This window comes from Mobula hypostoma, chromosome 2 (assembly GCF_963921235.1).
Source record: "Mobula hypostoma chromosome 2, sMobHyp1.1, whole genome shotgun sequence".
In the NCBI taxonomy this organism is placed as follows: domain Eukaryota; kingdom Metazoa; phylum Chordata; class Chondrichthyes; order Myliobatiformes; family Myliobatidae; genus Mobula; species Mobula hypostoma.
This window is the reverse complement of record NC_086098.1, coordinates 88184330-88211563: the sequence shown is the minus strand read 5'-3', so window position 1 is coordinate 88211563 and position 27234 is coordinate 88184330. Positions and strand designations below refer to the sequence as shown.

General features: G+C 44.2%; 1 protein-coding gene across 11 annotated transcripts in view; it reads left to right on the top strand.

Moving 5' to 3' along the window:
- Window positions 1–27234, top strand: part of dst (dystonin) — a 637976-nt gene that overhangs the window by 46376 nt on the left and 564366 nt on the right. The gene's annotated exons all lie outside the window — the stretch shown is intronic.

Below are 27234 nucleotides of genomic sequence, written 5' to 3'. Positions count from 1 at the left end.
ACCACTCAACCAGCTGATCTGTCCCACTCCTGTATGACTCATCATCATTTGTGATTCTGCTGACAACAGTTGTAGTTTTAATCCATGTATGGTGTTCAATATCCTGCCTTAGTGCATGCAGTTACTTACTGAGGCCACTCATTGCCTTTCTTCATCTGAGTCTGTCATTTTCCGGTATTTAACATTCCATGCGGATGAATGGTCAATATATTAGTCCTTTCGGAAGATATGCAATCAAAAAGAAAGGCCTTCTTTCTGAACAAGAAGCAACATTGTACCTGATATGTTGAGATTCCAGCTTGTATTATAAAATATCCTTGCTGTGAAATTGTTTGATAAGGAATAGAAACAATTATCTGGCAGTGGTACTGTAAGAGAAGTGTTTGTCTGGGTGACAGCAAGACACAAACTGAACCAGCTTATTCTATTGCTTCTTACAATTTGTGAGAGTTTAGGCATAATCCATCTGTACTGGAATTGTTTTGGATAATAGATGATTCTCTCAAGCAGTAGCCCTCTTTTGTACTTGACTTTTGAGCTGCTTACACCCAGCTACTCTTCTCCTCTATCTGTCACCTCTCTCTGGTCCCCTCCTCCTTCCCTTTCTCCCATGACCCACTCTCCTTTCCTCTCCGATTCTTTCTTCTTCAGTCCTTTACCTCTTCCACCCTTCACCTCCCAGATACTCACTTCATTCCCCCCACCCCACCCCATCCACCTACCTTCCCCTCATCTGGCTTCACTGATCATCTTCTAGCTTGTACTCCATCCATTCCCTCACATTCTGATTTCTTCCCCCTTTATTACCAGTCTTGATGAAGGGACTCAGCTTGAAATGCTCTTTATTCCTTTCCATGGATGCTGCTTGACCTGCTGAGTTCCTCCAGTATTTTGTGCGTGTTGCTGTATATTTTGGTAGTTTCTAAAATTACTGTTGTGAAATTACTTGTTTCAGGTCTCAGTCTTACTACATCCTTTGACTGAGAGGTCACGGGGGAAGCAAATAGCATAGATTCTCTCAGCATTACTATGGGCCAGAACCAGTGTGGGTTAACAAACATGTGTGATCATTAAAGTGGTTTCGGTGCTAGTCACTGTAGGGTGCTACAGTAGCGTTGCCGTTAGCGCAACACTATTACAGCTTGGGGCGTCAGAGTTCAGATCGGACACTGACTGTTAAAAGCTTGTGTACCTTTCTAATGAGTGTGTGAGTTCCCTCTGGGGGCTCTGGTTTCCTCCCACATTGCAAAGATGTACAGGTTACTAGGTTAATTGGCCATTGTAAACTGTTCTGTGATTAGGCTCGGGTTAAATAGGTGAGTTGCTGGGTGCTGCGGCTCGTTGGGTTGGAAAGGCCTTTTCTGCACCGTATCCCTAAATAAATAAAATTGGGATACAGGTAGCAGCAGCCATTGTCAGCTTGACCCCATGTAATGACCTTACTTGCTGTAGGTTCCTAATTTTATTACTGGTTATGAAATTTTTGAATCAGCTGTTTACTCATAGGTTTGCATGTCCAAAACAAAAATTGCATGGAATCACATAGAATTAACTTCAAATAAATAGCCCATTCTCCCAATTAGTCTGATTGAGTATTTCTGTGACAGTGGAGCTCCAGCTTGTCTACCAGTGTTTCCCTCATAAACTCATTGAAGCTTTCTTCTGAAAGCCCGTGAGCCATTTGGCTCGACCATTTCTCATGGGATCAGCTCTCACAAGCTGCTAATTGAGCAAAGAAAATTTTCCATTTTGCCTTGTTGGATTTCAAAGTTCAAAGTAAATTTATTATCAAAGTATGTATATGTCACCATATACTACCTTGAGATTCATTTTCTATATAAATAATATTGAGAACATAAGTTGTAGAGTCCTTGAAAGTGAGTCTATGGTTGTGGCATTAGCTCAGTGTTCAGGTGGGTGAAGTTATCCATGCTTATGGGTAGCTATTCTTATTTCATGGATCCTAATTTTATATTTGCTTTGGTTTCCATTGGCCAACTCCTTTCATGATTTTCTGCCTCCAGTACTATCAACCTGTAGCGCTGTTGTGAAGTGTTTCGAGATATTGTTTACCACTAGAACTAAATCCTGCCTGAGCAAGGACCTGGACCCGTTACGCAGGTCTACAGCTCACCACTCTGCCTAGAAGTACCTAAAATTTTAATGTATTGCTGAAGAAGTTGATGTACTGCAACACTTACCTGCTTGCAAAAATTTATTCAAGATTGTTTAGTTTTCATTCTTTAGCACATGAGTATAAAGGAGAATGAAATGACTGTTACTCTGGATCTAATGCAGCATAAAAAAACACAATACCGATGACTATAAAAGCAGTCCTATAAAACACAATGTACAAGTAACTACTTAGTGTGGCTGTTGAGTGTTTCTGTATATACATAAGACTAGCTTATATTAGACTGGTTGTACCTTCATAAAGTGATGTTAGATGCAGGAGTATCTATCAGAGTCACCTTATGTACAAAGTGACCAAGTGAGTCTTGGCCAGAGGAACACTTGTCTATGATGCTTGTCCTCCCAAGTCTTCAAGTCTCTGTGGAGGTGGGGAACGGGAACATCTGGGTGTTGTGATCCAACTACTCACCGTAATACCGCAGAGCCCAGGGAGTGTGGTAAGAGCAGGGATAAAGCCCAAAGAATTAGTCATGGTCATTTGTTGCTTCAGATTCCACACTGGCTCACTGCACACCTTTTAGGCAACTTATTTTTCTGGGGCAGATTCAGTTATAATCCTCGTGGGGGTTTTAGTTGCTTGTGCAGGTGCAAATGTACTTTAATCAGCACAAGCAGCAGGATTTCTACCCAAGTGCAAGCTGCGAGTGAAAATGTTTCCATGAGTAACTTGTTGGCTGCCTATACTGTGCAGTGAATATTATATTTCCAGTTAATTGGCAACTTGTATCTTTGGGGTCAGAACTGGCTTATTTTGATCCAGTAAAGTTCCCTTATAAATAATGCTGGGAGGACAGAGCTTCCCGTAATACAGGAGCCCCCAGCGGCGGTTGCCTGCTCCTCTGATGCTACTTTCTGTTGTGCAAATGATAGCTGTCTTTTGCTTGCACAAGTGCTCCATCTAATCTCTTGGGTGGACATTAGAGAAACCAATGCCCAGCCGTGGGTGGCACGGTAATGTAGCGGTTAATGTAACGCTAGTACAGCGTCAGTGACCCGGGTTCAATTCTGTCGCTGTCTGTGAGGAGTTTGGTATGCTCTCCCCAAGGTTCCTGTGATGTGCTGAGCTGTATCCATTACCCTCTGCACTTTCTTGCAATCACGTGCAGAGCGGTCGCCCTACATAAGCCATTATGCATCCAGACAGAATGCTTTTTGTGGTGCATCGATTAAAAATTGTTGAGAGTTAGCAGACAGAGACATGCTGAATATCGTTTGCCTTCTGAGGAATTAGAGGTGACGATGAGCTTTCTTGGCCATGACAACAACATGCAAAAAAAGTTCCAGTTTCTCTAGTTGTTTGATTCCTAAATCCACTGACAATGATTTTAAAACACTCCTTCCTCTCTCTTGCTCTAAATCAGATTGAGTTTAATCTGAGTAATAGTGATGGTTAGGAGCAATTACGCTGCAGACAAATTTTACCACCACAGAATCTCACAGCACAAAGAAAGCCATTGGGCCAATGAACCTGTGCTGATTTAAAAATATATATTATAATTGCTTTGGAAATAATTTGCTTTGAAAGCACATCTTTCCCTCCACCCCTGCCCCCCACTTTCTGCTTTCCGCAGGGATCACTCCCTGTATGACCTCCTTGTCTATCCGTCCCTGCCACTGATTTCCTTCCTGGTACTTATCCTTGCAAGCGGAACAAGTGCCTCACCTGGCCCTATACCTCCTCCCTCACTACCATTCAGGGCCCCAAACAATCCTTCCAGGTGAGACGACGTTTCACCTGTGAGCCTGCTGAGGTCATCTGCTGTATTTGGTGCTCCCAGTGTGGCCTCCTGTGTATTGGTGGCATCTGATGTATATTTGGAGACTGCTTCGCTGAGCACCTATGCTCCAGTAAAAAGTGGGATCTCCCGGTGGCCAGCCATTTCAGTTCTACTTCCCATTCCCATTCCAACCTGTCAGTCCATGGCCTCCTCTACTGCTGCAATAAGACCACACTCAGGCTGGAGGAACAACAGCCTCCAACCTGATGGCATGAACATCCGATTTCTCGAACTTTCAATAATTGCACTCCCCGCTTCACATTCCCTGTTCCTGTTTCCCTCTCTCACCTTGTCTCTTTACCTGCCCGTCACCTCCCTTTGGTGTCCCCCGCCCCCCTTCGCTTTCTTCCATGGCCTTCTGTCTTCCCCTGTCAGATTCCCCCTTCTCTAGCCTGGTATCCCTTTCACCAATCACCTAACCAGCTCTTTACTTCACCCCTCCCCCCTCCCCCCTCCCAGTTTCACCTACCACCTACTACCTTGTACTTCTTCCTCCCCTCCCCCCACCTTCTTACTGTGACTTCTCTTTTCTTTCCAGTCTCGATGAAGACTCTCGGCCCTAAACATCGATTATTTACTCTTTTCCATAGATGCTGACTGACCTGCTGAGTTCCTCCAGCATTTTGCGTGTTGCTTAGATTTGTTTTACTACCTACTTCCTCACCCCCTGCCCCCACTACTCCTCATGACCACTACATTTCTCTTGGACTATCCTTGTCGTCTTCTGACACCATCCTGGTTTTAGTTTTTTATTAGCTAACTTTTAAAATATTTTCAATTTTAATCCAAGCTTTTTTTTACCATTTGGCCTAAAGCTTTTGATAATAGCAGATTTGTTTCCACTTGACCTCCGTTAATATCCTCATAAAGCAGCTGCAGACTGGATATTCATCAACTACTGTTTTGGTTGATATTACTCATGGAAATTTGTAACTTCATCCCTCTCAGTCCCTCTCCCCTTGGAGAGTATGGCCATTGGCTTGATCTGAAGATCGAAGCCTGAAAGTTGATCGGAGGTTCGAAAGTCGAGGCCCAGCGATCTGACCCTGAGCCTGCGACCCCCCCCCCGAGAAGGTTGGAGGCCCAATGTCTGCCAATCCACAACTCAGCCTGAGGCTTGAGGCTGGATATGGCCTGTCCGAGGCTGTGTGTGTGCATGTGTGTGGTTGGGAGGGAGGAATGGGGTTTGTATAGCTGTTGTTTTGTTGCTTGTGTTCTGTGTTTTGCTGAGCATTGTGGGCGCCGGACTGTGTGGCAACACTTGCGGGCTGCCCCCGGCACATCTTTGGGTTGTGTTGGTTGTTAACGTAAGCAATGCATTTCAGTGTACATATGATAAATGAATTTGAATCTGGCTGCAGAGAGCCTCAGCTAAACAATTAGCTTCAGTGACTCGTGGTCTTTCTTCAGTAAAAACCTACTTGTTAGACCAGGCCTGCCCTGATATACCCTCGTCTGACTTGGTGTGCAGCTTTGACTTGTTGACATAACTGAGAAACACATGGCAGGGTAGAATCAGGCTCCTGCTCACCAAGCCCACATCCAAACAATGAGTGAATAACTGGAGCCACGTGCATGGAATGAGCTACCACGCAGAGCACAGTGGCTCCCTATTCAAGAACGTAAATTCATAACATTCTGCAGATGCTGGACATGTCGAGCAACACACACAAAGTGCTGGAGGAACCCAGCAGGTCGGGCAGCATCTATGGAGAGGAATGAGCAGTCGGTGTTTCGGGGTTGAGACCATTCATGACCCGGAAAGTCTGTTTATTCCTCTCAGTAGATGCTTTTGAGCTCCTCAGTGCGTTGTGCAGCTCAGGCATTATTCTGTCCAAGTGTGGAGATTAAAGCTGCTACTCGAGTGCAGCAGAACTTGTGCTGTGGAGAGTCTGGGATCAGAGGGCACAACATCAGAATAGAAGTATGTCCCTTTAGAACAGGGATGAAGGGGAATTTCTTTAGCCAGAGGGTGTGTGAATCTGTGGAATTCATTGCCGCAGACGGCTGTGGAGGCCAAGTCATTGGGTATATTTAAAGCGGAGGTTGATGGGTTCTTCATTAGTCAGGGCATCAAAGATTACAGGGAGCAGGCAGGAGAATGGGGTTGAGAGGGATAATAAATCAGCCATGATGGAATGGTGGAATAGACTCAATTGGCTGAATGGCCTGATTCTGATCCTATGTCCTGTGGTTTTATGGCTTTTAGTAAGTGCTGGAGATGGCTATGCTGCAGTGTAGTGTGGTTTTGCTTCCTTCTGTTGGCTTCTCATTCCATTGCAACATGATCAGTCATCTTAGATGTAAAATAAACCAATGCCTGCTCAGCAAATGGAAAAACACTCGTGACCTGACAGTAACAGGGATCAGCCCCAGGGCCGACATTTGACATAAACCTATTAGGGCGCGGGTGCTGGTGAGCTGGAGGCTGTGAGCCTGCGATGTTACTGGGATCTATTGATTTTAGTTCTTAAAATTGAAACTGAGCCAATTGTGCGAATGTCACCGACATGTTTATTAGTTTGCCTGGTCATCTTTCATTGCTTAAAAATAGTACCGTCTAGTTGAGACTGCCAGCGGCAGAATTAGATCTGACTTTATCTCCAATTTATCTGTCTTGCATTTTACATAAAAATAAGTCTGAGCAATGAGATTCATATCACTTGCCAATCGCCATATGGTCAAGATCTTTACCCAGATCTAAAATCAATAGATATATATACACTCACTGGCCACTTTATTCTGCACCTCCTGTACCTAATAAAGTGGCCACTGAGTGTATGTTCATGGTTTTCTGCTGTTATTGCCCATCCCCTTCAGAGTTCAACGTGTTTTGTGCTTAAAGATGATATTCTGCGTACTACTGTTGTAAAGTGTCTTTATTTGAGTTACTGTCACCTTCCTGTCAGTTTGAACCAGTGTGGCCATTCTCCGCTGACATCTCTCATTAACAAGGCATTTTCACACACACAACTGCCACTCACTGGATGTTTTTTTGTTTTTCACACACACACCATTCCCTTAAACTCTAGAAAATATGCATGAAAATTCCAAGAAATCAGCATTTTCAGAAATTGCTGATTTCTTGGGATCTTCATGCATATTCATTCCACGGTCAAAGTCATTTAGATCTCATTCTGATGTTTGGTCTGAACAACAAAACCTGTTGACCATGTCTGCATGCTTTTATACATCGAGTTGCTGCCACATGATTTGCTAATTAGATATTTGTATTAATGAGCAGCTGTACCTAATAGAGTGGCCACTGATTGTATAATAAGTGTGTGATTTATGATAAATTGCTAATTACTGAGACTGCAGACAGAGTACAGTCGACATTTCGGGCTGAGACCCTTCAGCTCTACGGCCAAAGGGTCTCGGCCCAAAACGCAACTACTCTTTTCTATAGATGCTGCCTGGCCTGTTGAGTTCCTCCAGCGTTTTGTGTGTGTTGCTTGGATTTCCAACATCTTCAGATCTTCTCTTGTTTGTGATGGAATTCTATGTTGTATATTTTATGTTCTGTAAATCTGTGCAGTGGACCCATTTGTGAGTTTGACTTGTTTGGCAGCTATTGGAATTGTACTATTGTCTCATGCACTGAGATATAGTGAAAAGCTTGTCTTGCATATTGTTCATACAGATAAAAAGATTCAATAAAGACATAAAGGTGAGCTTTATTTGTCACATGTACATCGAAGCATACAGTGAAAGGCACAACACAGTCCAGTGATGTGCTGGGTCACCCCACGAATGTCACCACACTTCTAGTGCCGACAGAGTTTACCAGTTTATACTTGTATAATCTGTAAGTTAGTAAGCATATGTATACTTACTAACACCTACAGTACAATGTGAATGTGGGAGGAAATTAGAGTGCTCAAAGGAAAATGAGGATGTAACAGGTGCAGTGGATAGAGGGGAACAGATGGACATTATTTACTTGGATTTCCACAAGGCGTTCGATAAAAGACTTATCCATAAGATAAGGATGCATGGAGTTGGGAGTGATGTATTAGCATGGATAGAGAATTACTTAGTTAATAGAAAGCAGAGAGTTGGGATACATGGGTGTTACTCTGGTTGGCAGTCAATGATGAGTGGTGTTCCGTAGGGGCTGGTTCTGAGCCCGCTACTGTTCACAATATACATCAACGATCTGGAAGAGGGGACCAAGTGAAGTGTGTCTAAGTTTGCTGATGATACTAAATTCAGTGGAAAAGCAAATTGTGCAGAAGATATGGAGAGTCTGCAGAGAGATATAGATAGGTTAAGTGAGTGGGCAAGTGTCAGGCAGGTGGAGTACAATGTTGGTAAATGTGAGGTCATCCACTTTGGAAGGGAAAATGAAAGAGCAGATTATTATTTAAATGGCAAAAATTGCAGCATACTGCTGTGCAGAGGAACTTGGGAGTGCTTGTGCATGAATTACAAATGGTTGGTTTGCAGGTGCAGCAGGCTGTCAAGAAGGTAAATGGAATGTTGGTCTTCATTGCTCGAGGGATTGAATTTAAGAGCAGGGAGGTTATGCTGCAATTGTACAGGGTACTGGTGAGGCCGCACCTAGAGTACTGTGTGCAGTTATGGTCTCCTTACTTGAGGAAGGATATACTGGCTTTGGAGGCGGTGCAGAGGAGGTTCACCAGGTTGATTCCAGAGATGAGGGGGTTAGACTATGAGGAGAGATTGAGTCGCCTGGGACTTTACTAGCTGGAATTCAGAAGAATGAGAGGAGATGTTACAGAAAGATAAAATTATGAAAGGGATAAATAAGATAGAGGCAGGAAAGTTGTTTCCACTGATAGGTGAGACTAGAACTAGGGGACAAACCCTCAAGCGGGGGAGTAGAATGGAGATGAGGAGGAACTGCTTTTCCCAGAGAGTGGTGAATCTGTGGAATTCTCTGCTCAATGAGCAGTGGAGGGTACCTCAGTAAATATATTTAAGTTGGCTAGGTTTTTGCATAGTAGGGAAAAGGCAGGTAGGTGGAGATGAGTCCATGGCCAGATCAGCCATGATCTTATTGAATGGTGGAGCAGGTTTGATGGGCCAGATGGCCGACTCCTGCTCCTATTTCGTCTGTTCTTGCATTCTTATGAGAGAATGTCAAGGTTGAGTGGGGTTTTTGATGATGCTGCCTCCTCTGCTGAGGTAATAAAAAACTGAAGATAATTTCAACTGCTATCACCCTGATAATGCTGACTGCTTTACTGGGGTAATAAAAAAAAAATGGCGGTCATTTTCACTTCCACCATCCTGATAGTTTAATAAAGCAACAATGGAGTGACTAAACTGCTGTTGTCTGTGGCCCAAAGCCACTCACCCTCCCACGTGTGGTCTGTTTCCCACACAGGTTACCCTCGTGCACCTTTTTGAAAGAAATTTAAGTTGGCTTCCAGCTGAGTGATAAATATAAATTGCTCCCATCACGTCCTGAAAGCTTCAAAGTAAATTTGCTATCTGTCATAGGGGGGGGCAGGGGGGCTGGAAATGGACCCAAGTGCAAGACATAGACACTGAAGTACTAGGGACAGGACTAGGATACAGGCTGAGGGCAAGGACATGGACAGGAAAACCAAGAACCTGGAACAGGACTGGACAAAAGAACTAGGAGCCAGGGCTTGGACTCTGACCCAGAGACTGGACAAGGACCCAGTACCTGGGTCTTGCCTCTGGCTCGGACCCCAGAACTAGGCAAGGACGAGGCTGGAATCCTCAGCCTTGAGGCTAGAGGCGAGGCTTGGCAGGAGGCGGGAGGCTGGAGTCTTCAGGCTTGAGGCTAGAGGCTAGAGGCTAGAGACTTGGCTTGGCTTGGCCTGGCAAGAGGCTGGAGACTTCAGGCTTGAGGCTAGGCAAGAGATGAGGCGAAGCTTGGCAGGAGGCTGGAGACTTGAGGCGAGGCTGGAGGCTGGAGGCAGGAGACTTGAAGCGAGGCTGGAGGCAGGAGACGAGGCGAGGCTGGAGGCTGGAAACTTGAAGCGAGGCGAGGCTGGAGGCAGGAGACTTGAAGCGAGGCGAGGCTGGAGGCAGGAGACTTGAGGCGAGGCTGGAGGCTGGAGGCAGGAGACTTGAGGCGAGGCTGGAGGCAGGAGATGAGGCGATGCTGGAGGGTGGAGGCAGGAGACGAGGCGAGGCGAGGCTGGACGCTGGAGACTTGAGGCGAGGCAGGAGGTAGGAGACGAGGCGAGGCGAGGCTGGAGGCAGGAGACTTGAGGCGAGGCGAGGCTGGAGGCAGGAGACTTGAGGCGAGGCTGGAGGCAGGAGACTTTAGGCGAGGCGAGGCTGGAGGCAGGAGATGAGGCGAGGCGAGGCTGGAGACTTGAGGCGAGGCTGGAGGCAGGAGACTTGAGGCGAGGCAGGAGGCGAGGCGAGGCTGGAGGCAGGAGACGAGGCGAGGCAAGGCTGGAGGCAGGAGACGAGGCGAGGCTGGAGGCTGGAGACTTGAGGCGAGGCTGGAGGCAGGAGACTTGAGGCGAGGCTGGAGGCAGGAGACGAGGCGAGGCGAGGCTGGAGGCAGGAGACTTGAGGCGAGGCGAGTCTGGAGGCAGGAGACGAGGCGAGGCGAGGCTGGAGGCAGGAGACTTGAGGCGAGGCGAGTCTGGAGGCAGGAGATGAGGCGAGGCTGGAGGCAGGAGACTTGAGGCGAGGCTGGAGGCTGGAGACTTGAGGCGAGGCTGGAGGCAGGAGACTTGAGGCGAGGCTGGAGGCAGACGAGGCGAGGCGAGGCTGGAGGCAGGAGACTTGAGGCGAGGCTGGAGGCAGGAGATGAGGCGAGGCTGGAGGTAGGAGGTGAGGCTGGAGGCAGGAGGCGAGGCGAGGCAGGAGGCAGGAGACGAGGCGAGGCTGGAGGCTGGAGACTTGAGGCGAGGCTGGAGGCAGGAGATGAGGCGAGGCTGGAGGCAGGAGACTTGAGGTGAGGCTGGAGGTTGGAGGCAGGAGACTTGAGGTGAGGCTGGAGGCAGGAGGCTGGAGGCTGGAGGCTGGAGACTTGAGGTGAGGCTGGAGGCTGGAGGCAGGAGACAAGGTGAGGTTGGAGGCAGGAGACGAGGTGAGGCGAGGCTGGAGGCAGGAAACTTGTGGTGAGGCGAGGCTGGAGGCAGGAGACTTGAGACTTGAAGCGAGGTGAGGCTGGAGGCAGGAGACTTGAGGCGAGGCGAGGCTGGAGGCAGGAGACTTGAGGCGAGGCGAGGCAGGCTCCTCCTGCGCAGGGCACGGATCACCACCTGACAGGGGCAAGGGACAGGAAGGGACAGAACCAACCGCAGGTAACGGCAAGACAGCCTGGTTTACCTGGGCGGAGGCAAGGGACAGGAAGGGAGCTAGGTACAGGGTGGCTCCAGGACAAGACTGCGGACGAGACGAGGCAAGAGTTACCGGAAAAACAAGGCAGGACTTCAGGCAAGGAAACAGAAGGCAGAGCAAGGAGTAAGGACAAGAACAATCCAGCAGCCACGCCTGGGTCTCTGGAGGTATTTATGCAGCCAGCTCCAACGAGCATCAGCTGCCTCAATTAGCTCAACAAGAACAGAAACAGGGTAGATAGGAAAACCTGGAGCAAGGGTCGATGGACCAGACCATGAACCGGAATACGGACTTCACGGACCGGACCATGACACTATCGAAGTACGTATACGTCACCATATACTACCCTGAAGTCCATTTTCTTGCAGGCAGTGAAAAACTTCAGACAAGCAACTCGTGTGCAAAAGAAGACATACTGTGCAAATGTATAATAAATAAATTAATTACTAATACTGGCAACATGAGTGGTCGAGCATTCTAACCGGTTGCATCACCACTGGCCAGGATTGGGAAAACCTGGAGAAAGTTGTAAACTCTGCATCTCCTTCAGGGGCACTCGCCTCCCCAGCATCAGGGGCATTATCAAGGAGTGATGCCTCAAAAAGGCAGCATCCATCATCAAGGACCCCCATTGCCCAGGACATGCTACCTTCTCTTTGCTAAGAACAAGCAGGTACAGAAGCCTGACGACCCACACTCAGCATTTCAGGACAGCTTCTTCCCCTCCGCCATCAGATTTCTGAATGGACAATGAACCCATCAACACTAGCTCACTTTTCTTTCTCTCTAATTTTGCACTACTAATTTAATTAAATTTTTAATATAATTTCTTATTATAATTTATAATTTTTAAATTATTATGTATTGCAATGTACTGCTGCCACTAAACAACAAATTTCACAACATATGCCAGTAATATTAAATCTCATTCTGATTAGAATCCTTGAAGGTGAGTTCACAGCTTGTGGAATTAGTTTATTGGTGAGCGAAAAATGAATGAAAAACTACACATAAACTGGCTTATTTCATAGGACGCACCTGAGATAGACATCTCCTCCACAATCTCCATCAGCACGGGAGCGCCGCAGGGACGTGTACTTAGCCACACAGTCATAGGTGTAAAACGAGTAGCGCAAGGGTCTCAGAACAGTTCCAACACCATTAACATTTGCTGATGACACCACTGTTGTGGACTGTATCAAAGCAGGTGATGAATCAGCATACAGCAGGGAGATTGAAAACCTGGCTGAGTGGTGTCATAACAACAGCCTCTCACTCAATGTCAGTAAGACCAAGGAATTGATAGTAGACTTCAGGAGAGGGAAACCTGAGGGCCATGAGCCAGTAATCACGGAGGTTCAGAGGTGGAGGGGGTCAGTAGCTTCAAATTCCTGAGTGTCACTACCTCAGAGGACCTGTCCTGGACCCATCATGCAAATATAATTACGAAGAAACTATGACAGCGCCTCTACTTCCTCAGGAGTAGTGGAGACTTGACATGTCATCAAAAATCTTAGCAAACTTCTATAGATGCACGCCTTTAAGTGGAAAATCCTACAAGAGGTAGTGGATTCAGCTCAGTACATCACGGTTAAAACCCTCCTGACCATTGAGCATATCTACATGAAACATTGCCGTAGAGAAGTAGCAACTGTCGTCAAATATCCTCGTCACCCAGGCCATGCAGTTTCTCGCTGCTGCCATCAGGTACCTCAGGACTGACACCACCAGGTTCAAGAACTGTCCTGTTGTACATACTATTTATTATAAATTACTAGAAGTTGCACCTTGCACATTTAGACAGAGATATAATGTAAAGATTTTTACTCCTCATGTATATGAAGGATGTAGGTAATAAAGTCAATTCAATACTACCCCCAAACCTCCAGGCTCTTGAACAAAAGGGGGTAACTACACTCATTTAAGGACTCTTTTGTCTTGTTATTTCATGCTCACCATTTATTGCTACTTACTTTGTTAAATGATTTTAAACAGTTTTCCAGTTTCCAGTTTCTGATGTTTACCCATTTACAGTTACTGTTTATTGATTTGCTAAGTATGCCCTTAGAAGAAGAATCTCAGGGTTGTATATGGTGACATGAATGTACTGTGATAATAATTTTTTACCTTGAACTCTGCCACTGGGCAGTATCTGAATTTGTTGTTGGTTGTGAGGTGATTTGTAGCTTGCCGAGTTCTTACTGAAGCATTATGCCAGACAAGTGCAAGGTCTGCTGCTCTGACTGTGAGTGGTGGAGGTCATGCAGCAGGGCAGCCTCACCAGCTGCTTGCTGTATTTCCACGCTAACGCAGGATGAATCATTCTCAGCAACGCACTGGCAGACAGGTTCTGTTCATTAATCTTCCAGTAGCAGTGTACAATGATCAGTTTAATGTTATTGTCAACAGGAAAGCCTTCTCAGAGAACGGTCAATGATGAATGGTGCAGATTCTAACTGTGTGGATTTACGCTGAGATTGCTGGACAACAAATTAAAGTAGGTGGCAGTGAGTCAGAAACAGAGCAGCTAACATCTGCAGCACACAACCCACTCAAAGGCCTGAAGAAAACTATTCCATGATTCTGAAATTGTTGATGTGTCCATAATCCCCATTCCTGTTTGTTGAAACATCCATATTCCATCACCCAAGTTGATTGTGGTGTTTAATATTTCTCTTGATTTAGAATGAACATTATGGAGCATGGAAACAGGCCCTTCAACCCATCAAGTCCCTACTGCCTTATTCTTTCTAAAATCCATGCAGATCTCTAACGCCCTGCAGATTGTACCTGTCATCTCCAGAATCAGGTTCAGTATCACTGATGTATGTTGTGAAATTCATTGATTTGTGGCCGCAGTACAGTGCAATACATAAAATATATTATAAATTACAGAAAGAAATGTAAAAAAATAATTAGAGCAAAACTAGTGATGGGTTCATTGTCCATTCAAGAAACTGATGGTGGAGGGAAGAATCTGTTCTGGGTGATAGGCGGTCCTTAATGATGGAAGCCACTCAGGGCACTTTATAGAGGCAATTGACCTACCAACTTGTACAACTGTGAGATGTGGGATGAAACTAGAAAACTCAGAGAAGCCCCATACAGGGAAAACGTACTCCGTTCAGACAGCACTGGAGGTTGGGAGTGAATGTAGGACACTGTAAGACAGCATTTCTACCTGCTACACCAGCCAATCAACAAGCTTGCTGATTATAATCGGGACTGTGAGAATGGGCACAGTACATTCTGCTCACTTCAGAATTGCCCATTGTTGTTGCTAATTGTCATATCAGGTTAGGTTCTACAGTTTTGTGCCTAGCATCAATTCTGCCTGTCTACTGCACCGAGCATTTGGCTAATACTTTTAGCAATAAAATAACAAAACTGTTTGCCCATTTCATAGGTGCACAGTAAGACAGAGCTCAACATGGCGCCACACTAGGTGACTTTGGGAAGGGTGACCAATCTCTCATCGAAGAGCTAGATGTTTGTGGAGCTTCCTTAAAGAAGTTAGGAGAGGGAATCCCAGATCTTTGGAGCCCTAGAGTCGTAGGCGTGATCACCAGTAGTTTGGAGGATTTTGCCGATGTTAGAATTGTAGGAGTTTCACCACCATGGAGGATGCTTACTGGAAGGCAATGTGTACTGGGACTGGAAAAGCATTCGAGTTTTTGGAAATCGTGAGCAACACACTGAAAATGCTGGGGGAACTCCGAAGGTCAGACAGCATCTACAGAGGAGATTAAATAATGTTCTTTTATAAGAATGTTGCCTGGATTAGGGAGCATGCCTTATGAGAATAGGTTGAGTGAACTTGGCCTTTTTTCCTTGGAGCTACAGAGGATGAGAGGTGACCTGATAGAGGTGTATAGGATGATGAGAGGCATTGATTGTGTGGACTGTGAGAGGCTTTTTCCCAGAGCTGAAATGGCTAGCACGAGAGGGCACAGTTTTAAGGTGCTTGGAAGCAGGTACAGAGGAGATATGAGGGGCAAGTTTTTTATGCAGAGAGTGGTGAGTGCAATGAATAGGCTGCTGGCGACGGTGGTGGAGGCAGATACGATAAGGTCTTTTAAGAGACTCCTGGACAGGTATATGAAGCTCAGAAAAATAGAGGGCTATGGGTAACCTGAGGTAATTTCTCAGGTAAGGACATGTTCGGCACAGCTTTGTGGGCCAAGGGGCCTGTATTGTGCTCTGGGTTTTCTATGTTTCTGTAAATAATCAACGTTTCAGGCTGAATCTCTTCATCAGGACTCACTCTGAAATGTTGACTGTTATCGAGTTTTGAGGTTGAGATATTGGAGCAGCAGGCCGTGTAGGTCAGTGGGCACAGCGTGAGGGATGTGAGTGCGAGTGAAGTCACTCAGTGAGCATGCTAATCAATATTCCTTTTCCATTACTATTTAATCTCCTGCCAGGTGGTCGATAGCTGAGTGCCTTCCGTCCAGTGTGTGTGTGATTGTCTGAATCACTATGCAGTCTGACACTGGATTTTGTGAAAATGGCATTTAAAGAAATGTTAGTGCTTAACCCAGTTGTCTGTGAAATTCCTTTTATTGCACCTGTATCATTCCAGTCAATATGAGTACATAGTGGAGTTAATTCTGCTTGCTGTTTGTACTGAGTGACCGTACCAATTGATATAACATACAGCTAAATGCTCCCTCTCCCAAGAGTTAGTCATTTCTTTTGAGATGAAGGAAATCACTAACTGTGACCCAATCAGTAATTGACCGTGACCTGTCCTTTGATTATTTTCCCTTGCTTTCTGACAGTTTTAATTTTCCATTTATTTCTTACTGTTAAAGGTCATCAATCCATCATTGACCAGCATTATTCATGAGTTCCTTCAGATTGGTAGTGGAGACCTGAACTTTCAGCCTGTCAATGTTAAAATTCAAACTGAATTCATCATCAAAATATGTATATTACACCATATATTACTTTAGGGTAGCTTTCTTATGGGCATTCACAGTGGGACAAGAAATACAATAGATTCAGTGAAAAACAACATACAAACAAATACTAACAACCCACGTGCAAAAGAAGACAAAGAGTGCAACTAAAAGAAAAATAAGTAAATAAATAATGTTGAGAATATTAGTTGTAGAATTCTTGAAAGTGAGTCCATAGGTTGTAGAATCTGTTCAGAGTTGAGGTGAGTGAGGTTAACCACGCTGGTTCAGGAGCTGGATGGTTGAAGGGTAATAGCTGGTCCTGGTGGTGTGGGACCTAAGGCTCCTGCCTTCCTTCCTGATGGCAGCAGTGAGAAGAGAGCATTGCCTGCGTGGCGGGGGTACTTGATGATGAATATTGCTTTCTTAAAGATGTGCTCAGTGGTGGGGTGGTATTTGCCTGTGTAGGACTGAGCTGCGTCACCACTTTTTGTAGACTTTACCCTTCATGGGCATTGTGCACCTATCAAGGTTTGTCAAAGATTTAGATAACATGATGAATCTATGCAAATTTCTAAGCCATTGTTGTGCTTTCAATGTGATGGCACATACAGACAGATCTGATGTGATAACACCAATAAATTTTAAGTTACTGACCCCTTCTACCTAATAAGGACTGGCTAATTAATGAGGAACGGTGTTGCGTGGTGCCACTCTCCAGCTCCATTGCACAGGCAAACAAGAGATCAAATTCCAGTAAAATTGGTATGCCCCTTAATGTTGGGGGACTGAGCTGTTAAACCAAACTCCAGACCATACTGAGTGATAACCTTAGGGTATTAAGAATCAGAATCAGACTGTTAAACGTTGTGAGATTTGTTGTTTTGCTGCAGCAGTACAGAGCAATACACAAAAATTACTATAGGTTACAATAAGAAATATTTAAAAAGAAAAGACGTAGTGCAAAAGTAGTGAGGTAGTGTTCATGGGCTTATGGGCCATTCGGAAATCTGATGGTGGAGGAGAAGAAGCTGTTCCTAAAATGTTGAATGTAGGTCCTCAGACTCCTGGACCTCCTCTCTGATGGTAGCAATGAGAAGAAGACATGTCCTGGAGGAAGAGGGTCCTTACGTGGATGCCGCTGCCTTGAGGCATTGCCTTTTGGAAATGTCCTTGATGCTAGGAGGCATGTGCCTATGCTGGAGCTGGCTGAATTTACAGCCCTCTGCAGCATTTTCCGATCCTGTGATTTGGCCCCTCCACTCCAGGTGGTAATGAGACTGGTCAGAATGCTCTCTGTGGTGCACCTGTAGAAATTTGGTGATGTACCAAATCTCCTCAAGCTCATAATGAGGAATAGCTGCTATCATGCCTTCTTTGTGAAGACTGGTTAGTGTTCTCTCAACTTCCCCTTCCTGAAGTCCACAATCAATTCCTTGATCTTACTGATGTTGAGGGCAAGTTTATTGTGACACCACTCAGCTAGCTGATCCATCTCACTCCTGTATGCCCTCTTGTTCCCATCTGAGATCTGCCAATGTCAGGTGTGCCAGCCAAAAATGATGGGAAATTACAGAACAACATTGATGATAACACTATAATTTCCTCTGACCTAAATGCTGTGGATTTGCGTTAGGCCACAACTGCATTGTTACCATGTGCCTTGCCTATCAAAATCCAAATTTAATTTTATATTTTGGTTTTGTGTAATCCCCATATGCCTTTGTTTTTTTTAAAAAAGGAAAGCAAAGTAAAGCAGCTGTTCGTTGCTAAGAGCGGTTAATATATTTCACTGGCGGATTGTTACATCATATTCCCCAACGCATTGACTGAACGCCTAATCCATAGCAGATGTTACGAAAATTGGCCCATTTTTGGTTATTTAATTTTGTGGCATTTAAACGACTTGATGAAGTGCTCCCACTTGATATGAATCTTTGGGATTCTAAATCCTTGAATTCTGTCATGGGTTTTAGTGTGACGGTTACATTTAATGCTATAATACCATTTTTTAATTCAAGTGATTACATTTCACTAACAAGGCTAATAAATTGATAGATGATATGGGAAACGTGATTTGTCTTGTGCCTCTCTGGAGGTCTATTTTGATTAACAACTTGACCATGTCTGGTACCTTGAACCTGGATCTGTTTCAAACAAATATTTTTGGGTAAAATTTCACAATGCAGCACAAAAAATGAGCGTAATTGTCCATAAGCTTGGACAAAGATTGAATTTAAGGAGTGCCTTAAAGTCATGAAAAAGAGAAGGATAAATGTAAGTCGGATATTTTACAGCTTAGGCTCTCTGGAACTGAATGCCTAAGAGCAGCGGTCGGATAAACACAAGATTCTACAGACTCTAGAAATCCAGAATAACACACACTAAGTGCTGGAGGAACTCAGCAGGTCAGGCAGCATCCATAGAGAGGAATAAACAGTTAAGTGAGGGACGTGTGAGAGATGCTTTGGCTGTACAAACCTCCAGTACATTGAACTGAATCTGACTGTGAGTCCTGTGAATCAAAACATTGTAGGTTCAAGTCTCACTCCCGAGGTTTCATTATCTGATCCTGAATGATGTTTAGCTCAGCCCTGAGGGAGTGCTATATTTCTGGAAGTGATATTTTTCAGTAGAGGTGCTAAACCTGATGTTGCACCATCACAGAAGGGACTACCTGGTCATAGTGACATTGCAAGTTGTCAGATCTGCTATGTGCAAATAACTGTTTTGTTATCGAGGATCATCTTTATTTGCCGTATTCTGTACATTTACATATCTTAGCAATTTGCTGCGGTGTGTTGGTACAACATGCATAAAAAGCAACAACATTCAACAATTATAAAGAATTATATAAAAATAAAGTTTGAGGTTAAAGTGCAGGCTTGTGTACACCCAGTGGCCACTTTATTAGGTACACCTGTACACCTGCTCGTTAGCGTAAATATTTAATCAGCCAATTATGTGGCAGCAATTCAATGCATAAATGCATGCAGACATAGTCAAGAGGGTCAGTTGTTGTTTAAACCAAACATTTGAATTGGGAAGAAATGTGATCTAAGTGACTTTGACCCATGGAATGATAGTTGGTGCCAGAGGGGGTGATTTGAGTACAATAAAGTGTAACCAGCTGCAGAGAATGTGCAGTGCAGGTAAACAATAAGCTGCATGATCATAATGAGGTCAAGATTCCAAGATATATAAGTAGAGAATTACTTAATAGGCTTTTAACAGAAGGGTAGAAACTATCCTTGAGCCTGGTGGTATGTGCTTTCAGGCTCTTGTATTTCTGCCCATTGGGGGGTGGGGGGGGGAAGAAAGAAGACCCAGGATAGGTGCAGCCTGGCTGCTTCACTGAGGCAGTGAGAAGTAAAGACTGAATCCACAGAGGATAGATTGTTTTCTGATATGTGCTGAGCCGTGTCTATCATACTCTTATGGTCATGTGCATAGCAAGTTCAAGTTCAACTTTAATTGTCATTTAACCACACAGCATACAGCCAAATGAAATAGCGTTACTCTGGGGCCAAGGCGCAACACACAGTACCAACAGTCAAGCACAGCAGAAGGCACATCTAGCACATAGAAGACAGCAATAAAATATAGTCATACAGAGATAAATACAGTCCAGGTCCCTGAGCCCATGAATGTTACAGCTGTCTGCAGTAGAACACAGTACGTCTTGTCTTTTGCTGAGTGAACACTAGAGGGCAGCACAGACTCCAGTCTGTATGCCACTTCACGCCACCTCTTGCACTCTGGTGGGGTGCACTGCCTCTAACACAGATGCAAACAGGCAACACCATGGCTTGAAGCCTAGTCCCCCGCTGTTCACCGGTAAGCCAGTGAATCAGACTTGCAGCATTCCACATTAACTATGTCCAACAAGGACATTACAACCACAAGAAAAGCAACCAAATTGATCAGTAACTATTAGACTGCACACCTCCTTTGTGTACTCACACTGATGTCTCTGACGCAGGCAGCCTCAGGATCTGCACCGTCCAACTCCTTCAGTTTCCCTACCAACGAGCTACTCGTTGATGGGGTAGACCGTCACTACTTTAAGTTCTTGTGATCGTAAAAAATGTTGAAAAAAGTCAATAACACATTTGGCTGGCCTCATAGAAGCCTTTGTGTCCGAGCACGCTGCCATCTTATGAGAAGAAGTAAGAAGCAGTTGCCATACAAGCCATTATTCATCTAGATAGAATATTTTCTGCAGTTAATAACATTTGGTAAGGAACCACAACCTTTTGTGTGAAGGAGTATATAGTCCTTTTCAACTCTGAGTAGCCATCTCATTATTCTGACTCTCTGTCCTTAAGTTTGGGTTTTTCTAGGCTGTGGAAGCAGCCGCTCAACATTCGTCTAGAAAAAGTGCCCAGGTATTTTACTACATTTTAATCATCCGACCTCCTGAGAAAATAGCCCAGATTAATTGTTTGCAAAGCCTAAGTTTAGCCAGTTCAATTAAATGAGAGAGATTCGTATTGTTACACGTATCATCTGCTGCAGACATTAAACTTGCGTTAACAGAATTCGACAAAAAATACTGTGCGCATAACAAAATTTTCTTCTGTCTTCTTGGGAATAAATTTCTTTGCATCATGAACATGGTCACTGTCCATGAATGCTAAGAATCTGAGCCAGTTGTAAATAAATTGTGAGTACTGTACCATAAAATGACTGTGGCAGACAACATATGTCCTGAAGTAATAAATGGTTTTCAGTCATAAGGAAGTGGTGTTCACTTGTGAGTCTATAGCTGAGCAATATGCTTTACTTTGATGGAGATCGTGAGGATTGAAGAATGTTCTGTATAAACCCGCTATCAATTGTCTCAAACAAATAAGTTAGCTATTTTAGTTGTGAATTGGACAGTAACATTCTTTTAATTAGAAATTTTCAATCACGATCTTTTCCACTCTTCACCCTCTTAGACTGATGTCTTATTTTCAATATTTTGTAAATCAATTGCAGTTTAATCACCGTTAATACAGGCTGTTGCTGTTGGGCAACTCATGGGTTTTTGGTACTTGATGCAGAACAAGATTGCTGCTTTCCATCCCCTGAGTATTACCAGGATGTCATGTAAAAAGTATCAATTCTTCAGCTCAACATTTTTAGACGTTTCTTTTTCCTTCTTTGTTAGCAAAGCTGTCGTAAAGTCAGATTTTGGCCTTAATTATTATCCTGATGAAGATACAAGGCTCAACCTGCAGGCTTAATTGTTGCGAGAGAACACTGCTTTAATTGTGATTGACTTGAACCAATCAGACACTGTGCTTGTCCTATAATGTTCCATTTTACCATCTTACAATAGAGTATATTCAGTGCATCAGACAGAACATAGAACATAGAACAGTGCAGTACAGCAAGGCCTTTTAGCCCCTGATATCATATTGATCTTTAACTTGCTCTAAGGTCAATTTAACTTTCCTCCCACATAGCCCTCCATTTTCCTTTCATTCATGCTCCTATCTAAGAGTCTCTTAAGTGTCCCTAATGTATCTGCCTCTCTACCACCGCCCAGGCAGCACGTTCTACACATTCACCACTCTCTGTGCAAAAAAAATCTATCTCTGATATCCCCGCCCAACCCTATACTTTCCGTCAAACACCCTAAAGTTATGTTCCCTCGTGTTAACCATTTCCACCCTGGGAGAAAGTCTCTGGTTGTCCATTCTATCTTTGCCCCTTATCAACTTGTACACCTCTTATTCTCCCTCACTCCAAAGAGAAAAGTGCTAGCTTCCTCAACCTATCCTCACAAGGCATGCTCTCTGATCCAGTCAGTACCCTAGTAAATCTCCTCTGCACCGTCTCTGAAGTTTTGACATCCTTCCTATAATGAGGTGGCCAGAACTGAACAGTACCGTGTGTGTGGTCTAGTCAGTTTTATAGAGCTGCAACAGTACCTAGTGTGGCTCATGAGCTCAGTCCAGGCTAACTCACCGTACTCCTTCTTAACCACCCTATCAGCCTGCACTGCAGCCTTGAGGGATCTATGGACATCGATCCCCGAGATCCCCTTGTTCCTCCTTACTGCCTTTGATCTTGTACGCTGATCTCAAGTTCAACCTTTCAAAGTGAATCAGTTCATAATTTTTTGGATTGAGCTCCATTTGATACAGACAGCAACTGCATTGGGATTATATGTGAATGTAATCGGCTGCTTGGAGAACATAATCATTTAGTTTTCTGTAATCAGTTCCTCAGTAATTCTTTTATTTTCTCATTCTTACAGCTTTTTATTGACATTTGCTAATCACATAATCATGTTGTCAGAATGATAATGATCCTGTGATTGACTTGTTTCTTCAAATAAGCATGTGCTGCACATGTGATGGGTATGAATTTTCTCTTATCTACAGAATGCTGAGAAATATCCTCCATGTGATCAAGTGATCTTGTTTTTATTTGCAGTTTTCATAGTAGGGCTTTTGTAAGGGTAGAAAATGTACTGTTCCGTGATGTGTTCAGTACAGCCGAAGGCAGAATTTCACTTCATAGGTGCCCATTGTCTGACATAGACTGAAGAGACTTGATGTCTGCACCTGAATTTGGTGATGGGGCAGATGATATCCCCCCTTGCAGCCAAGAACTGATGAGATTGAGATGTAGTTTTATTGGTCAGACCATACTTGGAGAATAGTGAGCAGGTTTAGGCCCATATTCTTATGTTAAATCTTCGAGTTCTACTTGAAAGGATGTGCAGGCATTGGAGAGGTTCCAGCGGAGGCTCATGAGAATGATCCCGGGAATGAAAGGGTTAAAATGTGAGGAGCGTTTGATGGCTCTGGGCCTGTACTCACTGGAGCTTAGAAGAACGAGGTGGGATCTCACTGAAACCTGTCAAATATTGAAAGGCCTAGATACAGTAGACATGGAGAGGTTGTTTCCGGTAGTGGGGGAGCCTAGGACCAGAGGGCACAGCCTCGGAATGGAAGGCAGTCCCTTTAGAACAACGATGAGGATGAATTTCTTTGTTCGAGTTTAATTGTCATTCAACCATATATACAGCTAAACGAAACAGCATTTAGCCAGAGGGTGGTGAATCTGTGGAATATATTGTGACAGATGGCTGTGGAGGCTAAGTCTTTGGGTATTATTAAAGTGGAGGTTGATAGTTTCTTGATCATTAAGGGTGCCAAAGATTGCAGGGGGAAGGAAAGAGAATGGGATTGAGAAGGAGAATAAATCAGCCATGATGGAATGGCGGAGCAAACCCAAACATATTTCTGCTCCTATGTCCTATGGTCTTAAGGTTTTATGAAACGATATTCTTAGTGGGTTCTTCCTTATAGGATGTTTAGCTGTGTCTGGAGAATTTAGAAGTAGGTCTCAAAGATTTAACATAAGAATATGCCAATTTAGACTAAGATGGGATAAAGTTCTTAAAGATTGGTGAATCTTTGGAATTGTCTGCTGTAGAGTTGTGATTATTCATCTTTTGTGTATCCTATACTTTAGCCTGAGATGCATAGATTTGTGGAAACTGATAGAATCTATCTGTATGTCTGGAAGATGAATGAGATACAAGATCAACCATAATCACACTGAATGGTGGAGAAGGCTCAGTTGACCTAATGCGTTCTACTACGATAGGCAGCTTGTCCAGATGGTCAGATTCTTGTGTAGTTCTTCGAGTTTCTAATTTCTAAAATATTTCAGTTAACATCACGTTATCTAACATATTATTCAATTATCAATAAAGGCAGTCGTGAGCACAAAAACACAAGAAAATAGGAACAGGAATAAGCCACCAGACTCATTGTTTGCTGCACTATTCATTAAAATCACAATAGACAGGTCCCAGGATCAGCCCCCTTTTCTGTGTCTGTTCCCATTAGCCTCTCAATTCCCTGATCTTTCTTCTTCAAAAATATTGATTCATTGGGGGTTCTATGGCTGCAGCCTTCTCCTTTGGCACCTTGAACAGAAACCCATGAGCAGGTTGTTAACAGCATTAGAGTCCACATGGCATCTATAAAGTCCTAAAATGTCCCAGCTTGATGAATGAAACAAAACCTGTTGCTGAGCTTTTAGGAGAGATTAAAGCAACTTGGTGAAAGAGGTTGACTTCAAGTAGCCCTTTGAGAGAAGTTACCTGGATTGGGGAGCATGCCTCATGAGAATAGGTTGAGAGAACTCGGTCTTTTCTCCTTGGAGCGACAGAGGATGAGAGGTGACCTGATAGAGATGTATAAGATGGTGAGAGGCATTGATCGTGTGGATATTCAGAGGCTTTTTCCCAGGGCTGAAATGGCTAGCACGGGAGGGCACAGTTTTAAGGTGCTTGGAAGTAGGTACAGAGGAGATATCAGGGGTAGGTTTTTTACACAGAGAGTGGTGAGTGCGTGGAACGGGCTGCTGGCGGTGGTGGAGGCAGAAATGATAGGGTCTTTTAAGAGACTCCTGGATGGATACATGGAGCTTAGAAAAATAGAGGGCTATGGGTACGCCTAGGTGGTTCTAAGGTAAGGACATGTTCGACACAGCTTTGTGGGCTGAAGGGCCTGTATTGTGCTGTAGGTTTTCTATGTTTCTAAGTGGAAATTGGAGCAGGAGGAAATTGGAGTTTGGGGCTGGGCAGTGGTAGCCACTAGCAGTGAAAAGGAGAAGAAATTAAAGGAGTGAAAGGTATGGAAATATGTGTTGTTAATGTGGAATGTGTTTCTTAAGGTTGTTATAGCTGGGACAAGCTCCTCCTTCCTATTAGATACTCCCAATGGCGTGTGCCTCAAAAAGCCTCCGACAACCAAGTCCAGCTCCTGGCCTTCACGTGAGGCTTAGCTAGTAAGGTGGGTCACTGGCGCCTTAAAATCAGTCGTTTCAGGCAGATGGGGCTCGTCAGCCATGGTTGGCAGCTCATCTAGGAGAAGGAAAATTCTGATCTCAAACCTCTGCTGCCTTGCATCTATACCCACTCATGGGGAAGGCTTTGGGAGTGTGCCCCTGGAGCTGGCGTCCCTAAGGCGGTCCCACATTGAGTTCAGTGCTGACTGGCACCTCCTGCGATGCTTCTGATACCAAACTATATCGGTCTCTGTTCCTTTGGGTTCATCAGATGCATGGAGAAGGGCAGCTTGCTACATGGGCAACAGCTCACTCTCCATATCGTACTGCCCAGGCTTGTGTACCTAGACAGCTAGGATTCAATTTCCATGGTCAACTCTGACCGACAGCGGCCCTCACCTCAATGTGAAAGGTAAAACAGCAAGAAGAGGAGTAAACAACAGGAATTCTGCAGATGCTGGAAGTTCAAGCAACACACATCAAAGTTGCTGGTGAACGCAATCTCTTACTAACTCTTCCTTCAGTTACTCCTGACGAAGGGTCTTGGCCTGAAACGTCGACTGTACCTCTTCCTAGAGATGCTGCCTGGTCTGCTGCGTTCACCAGCAACTTTGAAGAAGAGGAATAAATTACAACAGTGCCTGCTTCCACCATATTCAACACCAGGAACAGTTATTACCCTGCAACCATCAGGCTCCTGAACTGGTGTGGATAACTTCATTCGTCACTGCTCTGAACTAATTCTATGACCCACAGACTCATTTTCCAAGGACTCCTTGCAACTGGTGTTCTCAGTACTAATTTTTATTTGCAGTTTGTCTTCCGTTGTGTATTGGTTGTTTGTCAGTCTTGGTCTGTTCATGTATAGTTTTTCGTAATTCTACTGTTTATTTTCTGTAAGTGCCTGCAAGAAAGTGAAAGTCAAGGTAGTATATGGTAAGTTTGCCTTGAACTTTGAAGGGCAGGCTGTTGCAGACCTTCTAAACCTCCCATCTCTCACCTTATACCAGTGCTTTCTGGTTTTAGACACACCACTAGGAAAAAGATTCTTATCATCTACACCAACCCCTCCCCATAGTTTGGAATACATCTATTAGGACACCCCTCAACCTTTTCTGCTCCAGAAAAAACAAATCCAGCCAATCATGTCTTTCTTCATAAGGAGGTCTTTCATTGATTCTGTTATGATTATTATTCTGTAGATTTATTGAGTATGCCCACAAGAAAATGAATCTCAGGGTTTTATATGGTGACATGTATATATTTTGGTAATACATCTGCTTTGAACTTTGAACCTTGAAATGCTCTAAGGTTCTGCTGAATCTGCTCCGGCTCGATCACATCCAAATCAGAACTGCGCACACTACTCCCTGTCTGCTCACAATATGTCATATGCTTTTTTACTCTGTAGTGGCCATCTCACCTACTAAGAATCTGCATAATTTTTAAATTTAGGGCTTCCAATAGCTTTTTGATATGTAGTCCAGATAGATTAATACAAGGTTTAAACACGTGGCTGGTGGCTGAGAGATCACTTCAATTACAGTGCAAATCTGGCAGCTGCATTTTTGTTTAAAGCTTGTATTTGAATGTCAGTGTTTTCAGTTTCATTGTTTTCCCAACATATTGTGTTTGCCATGTGTGATTAATTGAGTGTTTGGATGTGACTGCAGTCATGCAGTCATGTTCCAATGAGAGGGCGTACAATACTTGACCTGCATGCTGTTAGGGAATGAGACCGGGCAGGTGATAGAAGTTTGTGTAGGGGAAAACTTTGCACTTAGTGATCATAATGCCATAAATTTCAAGGTAATTATGGAAAATGATAGGTCTGGACCTCGCGTTGAGATTCTAAATTGGAGAAAGGCCAATTTTGATGGTAATAGCAAGGATCTGGCAAGTGTGGATTGGGACAGGCTGATTTCTGGCAAAGATGTACTTGGTAAGTGGGAGACCTTAAAATGTGAAATTCTCGGAGTACAAAGCTTTTACGTGCCCGTCCGAATAAAAGGCAAAGAGAATAGGTTTAGGAACTTCTATTTTTGAGAGATACAGCTAGAGGTCATGGGTTAAGGGTGAAAGGTGAAATGTTTAAGGGGAATATGAGAGAAAACTTCTTCACTCAGAGGGTGATGAGAGTGTGGAACAAACTACCTGTGGAAGTGGTGGATGCAATTTCGATTTCAATGTTTAAGAGAAGTTTGGATAGGTACATGGATGGGAAGGGTACGGAGGGCTATGGTTCGGGTGCAGGTTGA